This window comes from Pristiophorus japonicus, chromosome 15 (assembly GCF_044704955.1).
Source record: "Pristiophorus japonicus isolate sPriJap1 chromosome 15, sPriJap1.hap1, whole genome shotgun sequence".
NCBI lineage: Eukaryota > Metazoa > Chordata > Chondrichthyes > Pristiophoridae > Pristiophorus > Pristiophorus japonicus.
The window spans coordinates 110,086,723-110,100,714 of record NC_091991.1 but is presented as its reverse complement, the minus strand read 5'-3'; the positions used below and the strand labels follow the sequence as shown (position 1 = coordinate 110,100,714).

General features: G+C 43.4%; 1 pseudogene; it reads right to left on the bottom strand.

Annotated features, from left to right (window-relative positions):
- Window positions 1-4,846: 4,846 nt before the first annotated feature.
- LOC139225941 (U2 spliceosomal RNA) lies at window positions 4,847-5,025 on the bottom strand (annotated as a pseudogene).
- Window positions 5,026-13,992: the final 8,967 nt, after the last annotated feature.

Here is a 13,992-nt window from a genome sequence, read left to right as displayed (position 1 = left end):
CCCGCCATCACAGAAGCCAGTCTTCAGCCAATTTGATTCACTCCACGTGATAACAAGAAACAGCTAAGCATACTGGATACAGCAAAGGCTATGGGTCCTGACAAAATCCCGGCTGTTGTGCTGAAGAGTAAAACTGAAGTCAATGCGAATCAGGGAGAAAACTCTTCACTGGCTGGAGTCATACCGAGCACAAAGGAAGATGGCTGTGGTGGTTGGAGGTCAATCATCACAGCCCCAGGACATGCTGCAGAAGTTCCTCAGGGCAGGGTCCTAGGCCCAACCATCTTTAGCTGCTTCATCAATGACCTTCCCTCCATCATAAGGTCAGAAGTGGGGATGTTCGCTGATGATTGCACAGTGTTCATTGCCATTCGCAACTCCTTAGATAATGGAGCAGTCCATGCGTGCATGCAACAAAACCTGGATGACATTCAGGCTTGGGCTCATAAGTGGCAAGTAACATTTGCGCCACACAAGTGCCAGGCAATGACTATCTCCAACAAGCACCATCCTTCTCCCACCAGCAGCATCCTGGGGGATACCTTTGACCAAAAACTTAACTGGACCAGCCACATAAATACTGTGGCAACAAGAGCGGGTCAGAGGCTGGGTATTCTGCGGCGAGTGTCTCACCTCCTGACTCCCCAAAGCCTTTCCACCATCTACAAGGCACAAGTCAGAAGTGTGATGGAATTCTCTGCACTTGCCTGGATGAGTGCAGCTCCAGCAACACTCAAGAAATTCGACACCATCCAGGACAAAGCAGCTCACTTGATTAGTTCCATATCCACCACCTTAAATATTCACTCCCCCATCACCGACGCACCATGGCTACAGTATGTACCATCTACAAGATGCACTGCAGCAACTCGCCAAGGCTTCTTCGACAGCATCTCCCAAACCCGTGCCTTCTACCACCTAGAAGGACAATGGCAGTGGGAACACCACCACCTGCAAGTTCCCCTCCAAGTCACACACCTTCCTGACTTGGAAGTATATTGCCGTTCCTTCATCGTCACTGGGTGAAAATCAAGGAACTCCCTCCCTAATAGCACTGTGGGAGCACTTTCACCAGACGAATTGCAGCGGGTCAAGAAGGCGGCTCACCACCATCTTGTCAAGGACGATTAGGAACGGGAAATAAATGCTGGCCTTGCCGCTGACATAGAAATATAGAAAATAGGTGCAGGAGCAGGCCATTCAGCCCTTCGAGCCTGCACCACCATTCAATATGACCATGGCTGATCATGCAACTTCAGTACCCCACTCCTGCCTTCTCTCCATACCCCCTGATTCCTTTAGCCATAAGGGCCACATCTAACTCCCTTTTGAATATATCCAACGAACTGGACTCAACAACTTTCTGTGGTAGAGAATTTCATAGATTCACAATTCTCTGGGTGAAAAAGTTTCTCCTCCTCTCGGTTAAAAATGGCTTACCCTTTATCCTTAGACTGTGACCCCTGGTTCTGGACTTCCCCAACATCAGGAACATTCTTCCTGCATCTAACCTGTCCAATCCTGTCAGAATTTTATATGCTTCTGTGAGATCCCCTCTCATTCTTCTAAATTCCAGTGAATATAAGCCTAGTCGATCCAGTCTTTCTTCATATGTCAGTCCTGCCATCCTAGGAATCAGTCTGGTGAACCTTCGCTGCACTCCCTCAATAGCAAAAATGTCCTTCCTCAGATTAGGAGACCAAAACTGCACACAATACTCAAGGTGTGGTCTCACCAAGACCCTGTACAACTGTAGCAAGACCTCCCTGCTCCTATACTCAAATTCTCCACTATTAAGGACAATATGCCATTTGCTTTCTGAACTGCCTGCTGTAACTGCATGCCTACTTTCAGTGACTGATGTACCATGACACCCAGGTCTCGTTGCTACTCCCCTTTTCCTAATCTGTCACCATTCAGATAATAATCTGCCTTCCTGATTTTGCCACCAAAGTGGATAACCTCACATTTATCCACATTACACTGCATCTGCCATGCATTTGCCCACTCACCTAGCCTGTCCACATCACCCTGCAACCTCTTAGCATCTTCCTCACAGCTCACACTGCCACCCAGCTTAGTTTCATCTGCAAACTTGGAGATATTACATTCAATTCGTTCGTCAAAATCATTAATATATATTGTAAGTAGCTGGGGTCCCAGATCTGAACCTTGCGGTACCCCACTAGTCACTGCCTGCCATTCTGAAAAGAATCCGTTTATTCCCACTCTTTGCTTCCTGTCTGTCAACCAGTTCTCTATCCATATCAATACATTACCCCCAATCCCATGTGCCTTAACTTTGCACATTAATCTCTTGAGTGGGACCTTGTCAAAAGCTTTTTGAAAGTCCAAATACACCACATCCACTGGTTCTCCCTTATCCACTCTACTAGTTACATCCTCAAAAAATTCTAGAAGATTTGTCAAGCATGATTTCCCTTTCATAAATCCATGCTGACTTGGACCGATCCTGCCACTGCTTTCCAAATGTGCTGCTATTACATCTTTAATAACTGATTCCAGCATTTTCCCCACTACCGATGTCAGGCTAACCGGTCTATAATTCCCTGTTTTTTCTCTCCCTCCTTTTTTAAAAAGTGGTGTTACATTAGCTACCCTCCAATCCATAGGAACTGATCCAGAGTCCATGGAATGTTGGAAAATGACCACCAATGTATCTACTATTTCTAGGGCCACTTCCTTTAAGTACTCTGGGATGCAGACTATCAGGCCCTGGGGATTTTTCGGCCTTCAATCCCATCAATTTCCCTAACACCATTTCCTGACTAATAAGGATTTCCCTCAGTTCCTCCTTCTCGCTATATCCTCGGACCCTGAGTATTTTCGGGAGGTTATTTGTGTCTTCCTTAATGAAGACAGAACCAAAGTATTTGTTCAATTGGTCTGCCATTTCCTTGTTCCCCATTATGAATTCACCTGATTCCGACTGCAAGGGAACTACATTAGTCTTCACTAATCTTTTTCTCTTCACATATCTATAGAAGCTTTTGCAGTCAGTTTTTATGTTCCCTGCAAGCTTACTCTCATACTCTATTTTCCCCCTCCTAATTAAACCCTTAGTCCTCCTCTGCTGAATTCTAAATTTCTCCCAGTCCTCAGGTTTGTTGCTTTTTCTGGCCAATTTATATGCTTCTTCCTTGGATTTAAAAATATCCCTAATTTCTCTTGTTAGCTCCACGTTTTATTTTTACGTCAGACAGGGATGCCCACATCCCATGAACAAATGTTTAAAAATAGAAATTAGCACACCTATTTTGAGGGAATTGTGTGAGTCAAAGTTTCTGTTTATAGTGGGGGAAGATACGTCACTGGGCATCATGCAGATTTTAAACAGCAATATTATATATATATATTTTACTCAGCTGCGCTGCTATATTTTCGCCTGTAGCATCACAGTTTTTCTTTTTCCCCCTATCCTATTGTACTGGCACCTTTCTGAGTCCAATGAATCAAAAATATGCTAAGCTTCCCTGTCCAAATCGGTCATCGTGTCACCACTGATTGGAGCACTGGCTCATTAACTTTCCAGTACCTGAACTGTAGTAACTTGAAAAACTGAAGTTTTATCAAATTAAACAGGCCTCCATATTCACAGCCATTTTCTGTAACTTCCAGTCAGTCTGACACTACAGAAAAGACAGAGATTAAATGTAGCAGGAGAAGTTGGACTACGAACATACTGCAGCAGAGAAATAGAGTAATACCTGGCTACGACAAGCAGATATGAACTTTGGCTCCACAATGTGGTGATCATATTGGAAAAAGGATATAGAGGAACTGGGGAGGGTGCAAAAAAGATTTACAAGGATGATACCAGAAATGCGAGGGTACACCTATCAGGAATGGATAAACAGGTTGGATCTCTTTTCACTTGAAAAGAGAAGGCTGAGGGGTGAACTAATAAAGGTCTTTAAAACTATGAAAGGTTTTGATAGGGTAGACACAGAGAAAGTGTTTCCACTTGTGGGGAAGAGCATAACTAGAGGCCATCGATATAAGAAAGTCACCAATAAATCCAATAGGGAATTCAGAGGAAAATATTTTACCCAAAGAGTCGTGAGAATGTGGGACTCGCTACCACAGGGAGTGGTTGAAGCGAATAGTATAGATGCATTTAAGGGGAGGCTGGACAAGCATATGAGGAAGAAGGGAATAGAGGGTTATGCTGATAGAGTTAGCTGAGGAAAGGCAGGAGGAGGCTCGAGTGGAGTATAAACGCCGGTACGGAGTGGTTGGGCCGAATGGCCCATTTTTGTGCTGTATATCCTATGTAATTAACTTTAATCTTCTAGGGCTAGACTTTGCATTGGTGTCCTGATCATCCAAAAGTGGATGGTGATCGCCGGAATATCGTCCATTTTAAAACCCGCTAGTTTCCATTTTTTAATTTGGACGTTAGCTGTAGCGATGTGAAATGGCCGTTAGCGATTTATTCAGTCGTGTAAGGCCGGCTTCCATAGCAACGGTCTTGTCCTGCGTTTCAGGAGGTTAGGGGTCATCTGCACGTGTGCAAAGGAGAGTGAAAGAGAAGAGAGAGAGAGAGAGAGGAGAAAGCTGGTGGAGAGATTATTGGAGTTTTTAATTATTATTGGTAAATTTGTTCAGTTTTTGGAATAATGGAGAAGATTGAAGTTATGGAGGAGGTAGTTGTGAGTGAAGAAGAGGAGGATGTGGCCGAAGTGGGAGAGATTTTTTTTTAATTTTATTTTTTTTTAATTTTATTTTTATTTATTTTTTTTAATCCAATTTCTTTCCAGATCAACTCTAATGCCAAAGATCACTTTGCGCCAATATATTTGATCTTAGCCAAAAGGCCGAGAGGCGAAGTTGCACCGTTCCTGGATACACTGCAATACCAGGTCGGTGCATGGAGTGGACGGGGCAAGCCCCTGTTCCAGCTCCCTGTCCAAAAAACAATTTAATATCAGGTCCCCATAGGGGATATTAAACTGATAAGAACAGATACTACACTTGATCTTAGCCAAAAGGCCGAGAAGCGATGGGAGGACGAAGGCGCACAAAGCGCTTCACTGAGGAGGCCAATGCAGCCTTGGTCTCCGAAGTGGAAAACTGATGGGCCCAATTGACCCGGGGTGGTCGTGGGAAACCACCCCCCAGGGTGCATCAACGCATCTGGACTGAGAATGCAGATGTAATTTCATCAACAACACGAGGTGAAAGAACCTTGGGCTGGAACGGTCTCGTTGGTTCCAGCAGAGTAAGTAATGAGGCAGAAATCTCAGCCTCCCGGGCCCATATGAAGCTTCTACAGACCCGTGAAGGTATCGGAAAAGCCGGTTTTCAGCGCACAATGCACATGCGCCGAAAACCAGCTTTTCCGATCTGTCAAGCTGGAGCTGGACAGATCATCCACAGATCGGGAACGAGGACATTTGCTTGGGCAAGATTGCGGGATTTATGCATATCTTGCCTGGCAAATGTCCTCAAAATTCGTGCGCCTGATAAAAGCAGGTGCATAGCCTACTTTTACCGGCATAAGAGTTTTAAAACATACAAAAACATAACAAAATAAAATTTAACAAACACATTTTATTGTTAAAAACCCTGCCCACTACGGTAAGTTTATTTAAAACCATAATTTTAAAAACTTTTTAACAAATCGGATAAATATATATTTTTTATGACATTAATAACTTTGCTTTAAATGAATCTCAAATATGTAGTGTATATTTTCTAATTTTTATTGGTCTTTTGGGTGTTTGGCGGGGTTTCTCATTGATAATAATGGGAACTCCAACTTACGGAGTTCCCATTATTATGAATGAGAAAATACTGTACCTTGATTGGCTGCCCGGAGCCATGTGACTCCAGCCCCAACTTACGGACATCCCAACGGGCACACGCTGCGACGTGCAGTCAGTGGAGGCCTCAGGACTGGGATCTCAAGCGGGCGCAGCAGGAACAAGTAAGTGCGCAGTTTTTTTCCTTTGTTCAGTCGTTTGCCCGCGGGAAGAGCTCGACCAGGATTTCTAGGCCATTAAATTTATTTATTTAATAAATTGTAATGATTAATTTAAATGCAGATCTGATGTATTGTGGTTAGGCTGGTAATCTTGGTGTCATGTATTGAATCCTAACCTCGACCTTATTCAAGTTATTCTCAGACGGTAGAAATAACCATGCATTTAATTGCATGCGAAGCATAATAGCATATAATGTTAACGGTGACAATGATTAGCATGGGATGACTAATTGTGGATTGTCTATGTGTTGTGTTGTGTAATAATAATAAGTTGATATCTGTCAGTAATCTGCTATCTGTTTTATATTTAAAAATACCTAAGCAATGATCTTATGCCATGCCATGCTCTTGTCACTGTAATGTCTGTAAGCTTGTAATGTTTGTAGCTCCACACTGTGGTTGTGGACGTCTGGTGTACTGCAACTACAGAGTTAATAATTAAACAGAGGCAGCAGGTTCCGATGGCTTCCGAGAGAGCTGCCTGCCATGTTAGAAGGCTATGTGTACTGTGCTCTGTGATTATATCACATTTGGTGGTGAGATGGGATTTTTCGGATGATTTAAAGCTGAAATTTTGTTGGTGAAGGATTCAGCCAGCCAAAAGAGAGGCTTTGGAAGCTTCTGTCTTTGGAAAAAGCTACAAAATCCAAGGTAAAATACAGCACACGGTGTGAACAGCTAGAAATTAAAATGGCAGCACCAGCACCCAGTGTAATGGGACATTTGGGTAAATATAGACATGACCTGGAACGTTTTAAAGCGTATGTGGATCGGCTAGAAATGTATTTCACTGCAAATAACATAATCAAAGTTCCAGACAATGCAGTCCAGAATCTGGCGATATTGGAACGTAAGAGGGCAATTTTCTTATCGGAAGCTGGACCAGAATTGTATGAAACTCTGGTAAATCTGCTTGTGCCTGACGAGCCAAAGGACACAACGCTTAAAGAGATTTTAACAAAGCTGGAGCAGCACTATAACCCCAAACCGTTAGAAATTGCTGAAAGCTATCGTTTTGGTATACAAAATCAAAAGACTGATGAAAGTATCAGTGATTACATTGTAGCATTAAAAAAGCTATCTATTCACTGTAATTTCAGAGATTTTCAAAACTGAGCATTGTGGGATTGTTTTGTGAGGTGAAAAATGATGCGATCAGAAGAAAGTTATTGATGACGGATGACTTGACTTTTGAGCTTGCTTGTCAGACAGCGAGGTCGATGGGCATGGCCGATCAATATTCCCGAGAATTAAATAATAATTACGGCCATCAGTCAACCGAGGTGAATTGCCTACAGGCTCAAAGTAAAAGACGGTGGGGGCCCAAAGTCACAGAAACTGGAAATTCTAACAGAGCGTCGAAGTCGTGCTATGGGTGCCTGGGACAACACATTGTTCAAAGTTGTCCATATGTGAAGGCAGAAAGACTGGACATCTTGCAAAGGCATGCAGACTGAAGGTTAACCAGCCATTTAAAGCTACGAGTAGAAATCCCCAGAGACTACATAGCATGGAAGAACAACAACAGGACAAGAAGGTGTTACAGTCACACGTCATCAGGAGCACAAATTTAACGGACAGCTATTCGGAAAGTATCAAAATCCACATAGATGTTGCGGGATTCAAGATACCAATGGAAATCGACATGGGTGCATCCGTGAGTGTGGTACCGGAGACGCTATACCTTGATTTCCCATTGGACAAATCCAAGATGGAGCTGCGAGGCTACTCGGGAGAGAAAATTCCTGTGGTAGGTCGTATCACCGTACTGGTGAATTACAAGGATCAATTTCAGAACTTGCCTCTAATAGTAGTGAAAGGAGACAAGCCTGCCTTACTAGGAAGAAATTGGTTGAGCTCACTGAAGCTGGATTGGAGTGAGATTTTTCGCGTTGAAGCGAGATTTGCATCAACGGATGATGTTATCAAGAGTTAACCAAAGGTGTTCTGTGAAACGGGCAGTCCGATCCAAGGCTTCAAGGCGAGTGTCAGGGTACAGAAGTACGCTAGATCGGTTTACTACATGCCACGTTCTGTACCATATGCATTCAAGGAGAAAGTTGAGCAGGAACTCAAAAGACTAGAGACTGAGAACATTATTTCTAAGATAGATCGATGTAATTGGGCTACACCCATTGTTATTGTACCTAAATCTGATGGTAAGGTAAGATTGCGTGGTGATTATAAAGTAAACGTAAACCAAGTTCTAGAGGGTAATGTCCCCAATACATTGCCGAATATAGATTTGTTCACAACACTGACAGGTGGTCAGATCTTCTCAAAACTGGATCTTACGAATGCCTACTTACAGCTTGAACTAGATGAGGAGTCCAAGTCATGCTTGACTATAAATACTCATCTCGGCCTGTATGAATTTAAGAGGCTACCATTTGGAGTGTCTTCTGCCCCTGCCATATTCCAAGGGGTGATGAACCAGATTTTGCAAGGTATTGAATGGGTAGTATGTTATTTGGACGACATATTAATTTCAGCACCAAATAGGGAAATTCATAATAACATATTGAATGAAGTCCTCAAACAGCTAGAGAAGCAAAGAGTACGAGTGTCTGCTCGTAAGTGTGAATTATTTCAAAATTCAGTGGCATACTTAGGGTACAGAGTAGACAAAGATGGTTTACATTCAACCATGGGAAAGCTGGATGCAATCAGGAATGTCACTGAACTTCGTTCATTCTTTGGTTTTTTGAACTATTATGGGAAGTTCCTACCAAATTTGGCTACAGTATTACATCCACTGAATAAACTTTTGAAAAAACAGGTCCATTGGAAGTGGTCAAAAGAATGCGATACAGTATTCAAGAAGTGTAAAAGCAAATTGGTAGAGAGCGCCATGTTAGTTCACTATGACATATCTAAGGAGATTAAGCTAGCATGTGATGCCTCTCCATATCGAGTTGGGGTAGTAATCTCTCATGTATCACATAATGGGCAGGAGAGACCAATTGCTTTTGCTTCACGCACTCTCAGTGCCAGTGAGAGTAATTATGCGCAAATCGAAAGGGAAGCTTTGGCATTAATTTTTGAGTTCAAGAAGTTCCACAAATACTTGTATGGTCGTAAGTTTACCATCGTTACGGACCATAAGCCCCTAACAGCAATCCTCCATCCAAAGTTCCCAGTTCCAACATTAGCTGCAGCCCGAATGCAGACATGGGCTTTGATTTTGTCAGCATATACATATGATATTGAATACAGATGATCAGCTGATCACAGTAATGCTGATGCTATGTCTAGATTGCCTTCCCCATCAAAAGTTACACCCGATAGGGAAAAAGTGTTTTATTTTTCATACATTGATGAACTGCCAGTCACAGCTGAAGAGATTGGTAGAGCAACCGAACGTGACCCAGTGATGTCAAAGGTGTATGATTATATTGCAAATAGATGGCCAGGTAACAGACAAAGATATTCATCCATCCTTTATCAACTGATAATTCATTCCTTCAAATAAAGATTGTATCATGTGGAGTGCAAGAGTGTTTATACCAAATAAATTCAAGTCCAAATTATTAGGAGACCTCCATGACCAGCACCTGGGAATGTGCTTGACCAAGAGTTTTGCACGCAGTTATTTATGATGGCCAGGTCTTGATAAAGATATAGAGTACATCGTGAGTCAGTGTACGACATGTCAATCGGTAAGCAAGCAACCACCATCAGTACCATTGCAGCCATGGAAATGGCCTCCCAGGGTGTGGCAAAGACTACATATCGATTTTGCTGAGCTAGAGGATAACAATTGTTCATTGTGATTGATAGCCATTCGAAGTGGGTTGAGGTGCTTCCAATGTGGAAAATAACAACAAGTAAAACATTGGACATTTTACGAAGTTTATTTTCTTTATTTGGCCTCCCAGAAGAAATTGTTTTGGTTAATGGTCCACAATTTCGTTCCGAAGAATTTGCACAGTTCACGACCAAAAATGGTGTGAAACATACCAAGGTTCCACCATACCATCCTGCTTCGAATGGTGCAGCAGAGTTCATTGTACAAATTGTAAAACGTGCCCTCATAAAACAAATGTTAGATCCAAATCCAAAGAAACGACAGTTGTCATTGGATCATAAATTGGCACATTTTTTAATTACATATCGTAATACTCCTCACACAACTACTGGTAGAACACCAGCAGAGTTGTTTCTCAAACGACAGCCACGAACCAGATTCTCGTTGTTAAAACCAAATTTGGCACAGTCTATAGAAGAGACACAATTAAGACAGAGAGAGATTCAGGATAGATTAGAGTAAAAGAGAGAAGTGTGAATTTAAACCAGAAGGTGAGAGTGAAGAACCATCACCATAAATGGTTAAAGTGGGTACTAGGAAGAATAGTGAAGATATGTGGTCCTCGCACATATTTGGTAAAGATGTTTGATAATAGACAGGTTAGGTTTGTTCATATTGATCATATTTTACCTACAGACATGGAAGGAATTGAAGGTGTGAATGATTCAATTATTTCTGACTCATCAGATAGTTTTGATATACCTACATCCTACATGCAAATCCTACATCCAGTGTCCAAGAGAAAATCAGAATGTAAGTCTGAATCCGAGTCAAGAAAACAAACAGTCTGAAGTTAGAGTGAGTTCAAATGAAAATCAAGGAAATTCCATGGAGGAAAATGTTCCTCAGGATGAGCCTCGAAGGAGTTTAGATTCGACACCATGTTTGGAAGTTTCTGTTCGAGAGCGAAGATATCCTCTTCGAAACAGAAAACAAATGGTTAAGTTAAATTTGTAAATATGGAAAAAAATAAGTCTATATCCTGTGTTATGTATAAACATGCAAGTTATGTATGATGTTGTTATAATAACTTCTTCATTAAGGAGGGAGAAGTGTAATGTCTGTAAGCTTGTAATGTTTGTAGCTCCACACTGTGGATGTGGACATATTGTGTACTGCAACTACAGAGTTAATAATTAAACAGAGGCAGCAGGTTCCGGTGGCTCCGAGAGAGCTGCCTGCCATGTCATAAAGCTGTGTGTGCTGTGCTCTGTGAATATATCACAGTCACCTTTGCAGAAGAAGCTTTCGAAGAATCGGGCTGAGCAGCGGCGCACTGGTGACAGGCCAGGAGATATAAGCCCTGGAAGAGCAGGCGTTGGCCTTGGTGGGGGTCCACAACCGGTCGGCCACCCATGGTGGTGCTGAACCCATTCTCGCGCCACATGGGTAATGTATAAACCATTGGTGATTTAAAGTAATTTAATGTCATTCCTTTCTGTATAATATATGATTTATGCAATGTTATGTAATGTTATGTAATTAATGATGGGATCATGAAATATCATTGTAATGCAATGCAGATTCTGTACTATCATGATGGTAATTATGTGTGATGTCTGTCAGTATATTTATACCAGTAGCGTTGCTCCTCGTGCATATGTCTGTGTAGCGTAAGCATTCTCATGTGACCCTAGCATCCCCGTCTCTTCTACTCACCTCATTTATGTTTTCTAGGTCACCAGATAGCACACATTCCCCAGGCACCCCAGGTTCGTCAGCCTGCACAGGATCCCCAGGTTCCTGTAGTTGTCTCCAGAGGCGAGGAGACAAGTGTCTCACCTGTTCTTCTGAGGATAGTGAGGAGGTGGAGGAGGAGCCTGCAGCCCTTTCGTCCTGTGTTCCTGCGGCCATGTCCTCTTCAACCGAGGAGGTAGCGGGGCTAAGCGCCTTACAGCAGGGCACCCAGAGCGGTTCCATGCCTGTGCCGACCCCGCGGAGATTGGTTCGGCGAGGTCGGTCTGCTCCAAGGCCGACAGATTTGAGTGTGGACATGGTCAACCCGTCTAGGACGTGCGTCGACATAGGTCGAGAGCTCCTCCAGGCAATGGGCGCGATCGTCTCTCAGCAGATGTCGCGGATGGTAGCGACGATGGAGAGGATAGCCTAGTCCATGGATGCTGGATGGCAGCCAGTGGTCTCGGAATACGTCACTGCACCCCAAGGTGCCGTACTGCCATTGCAAATGATACTTGTGGGTCAGGAGGAAGCTCTTGCTTCTGACTCATGACCTCTCCATCTTCAGCCCAATCCATTCATCTGCCGTCACCCCCTGCACAGCAGCAGCGCTGGAGGTACCCTGCTCCAAGGCGGCTTGGAGTTGTTGGTAGGGGAAGGGGAAGAGCTGTGGTTAAAATGAGGCGGGGGGGGGGGGGGGGGGGGAACAAAGGAAAGAAGCTTGGCCGCAGGTAGGGAGGGTGGGAATTATTCTAAAATTATTGTTGTTGTTGCTGTTGTTAAAAAAAAAATTGTTGAATGTTGTGGGTGGTGTTATATTTATAATGGTTTTTTAAAGTATGTTGTTGCTGTGGTTTTTATTGTTATTTGTTCTTCTTATAAAATTTTCACTGTTGGAGTGGGGGTGGGTGGTACACGGGTGTTAACTTTTAATGGTGTTTGCATTTTAAAAAATTTGTTTAACACATTTATAACATTAAAATTGTTTTATTTAACTTAACATTGCTGTGCAGTGTCTTCAAATAGCTGAAATGTTAAGCATAAGGAAAGTTTGCAAATACTTGCGAGACCAGGCCAGGAAAGGCAAAGATGAAACGTAACATAACACAACTGTAACTGTAACTGTCGCCAACGTAACGTAAAACATTCATTTATGAGCTGCGGACACAACAGACTTGCAGCTGTATAACCAGCATGAGGCTTTGCCTGCGGTCTGGGGTGGGGTGGGTGGGGGAATGGTTTCAATGCCAGCCTGATTGTCCTCCCCGAGGTCCTTATCCACGTCCTCGTCCTCCTCTTCCGCCTCTCCTCTCTCCTGAGGTGGACCAGCAGTCCCATCTTGCAATTCTTGTCCCCTCCTGATAGCTAGGTTATGCAACATGCAGCATACCACAATGAACTGAGCGACCTGCTCAGGGTGGTATTGTAATTCGCCTCCTGAGTGGTCCAGGCATCTGAAGCACTGCTTAAGCACTCCAATTGTCTATTCGATGATATTGCGTGTGGCTATGTGGCTTTCGTTGTAGCGCTTCTCGACTTCCGTCTGGGGCTTCGGCAGGGGGGTCATGAGTCAGCTGGCAAGGCCATATCCTTTATCCTCCAGCATCCAACCGTGACCTTGTGTCTGACTCTTAAATAGGTCAGAGACAGTGCTGTCACGCAAGATGTGCACATCATGGATGCTGTCCGGAAATTAGCATTTACTGCCATGATTATTTGCTTGTGGTCGACAATGAGTTGCACACTGAGGCAGTGGAATCTCTTTCGGTTCCGAAACACCTCTGCATCCTGAAAAGGTGCTCACATGGCAATGTGCGTACAATCTATTGCTCCCTGCACCTTAGGGAAGTTTACTATTCTTGAGAAACCCAAAGCCCTCTCAGTCTGTGCCACCCTGGTCATAGGGAAGCTTATAAAGTCCATCCTGCGTGCGTAAAGGGCTTCAGTCACCTGTCGAATGCAGCAATGTGTAGCTTGCTGATAGATACCGCAAATGTCACCAGCTGAGGCCTGAAAGGAGCCCGATGCATAGAAGGAAAGTGCCACAGTAACCTTTACCTCAATGGGCAGTGCGGTCCTGATGGAGCTGTTAGGCTGCAGATCTCCCTTAATGAGCTGGCATATCTCACTGATGACCTCCTTTCAGAAGGGCAGCCTCCTAAGGCACATGTTTTCGAACAAGTTCAGGTATGATCGCTTATCCCTGTAAGTTCGGCAAGTGTAAGGTCTCCTCCTCCTCAGCAGTCTGCCATCTCTTTGATTGGGCACATAATGCTCTTCAATATACCTTCTCCCATCTCTAGTCTGCAGCATGTGAGTAGTCATCAATGCTGGCTGAGAAATTATAGGCCCCATTACTATTACTAAATGCCCTATCTATATGTACTCAGAATTATTAAATTGTCCTCTAAAAACTCATAAAAAAAAGCAAATTCTTCACAATATGATAGATGGTTGTCAAGAGATTTTAAAACCACCTTAAAAGCACTCACAAATTACT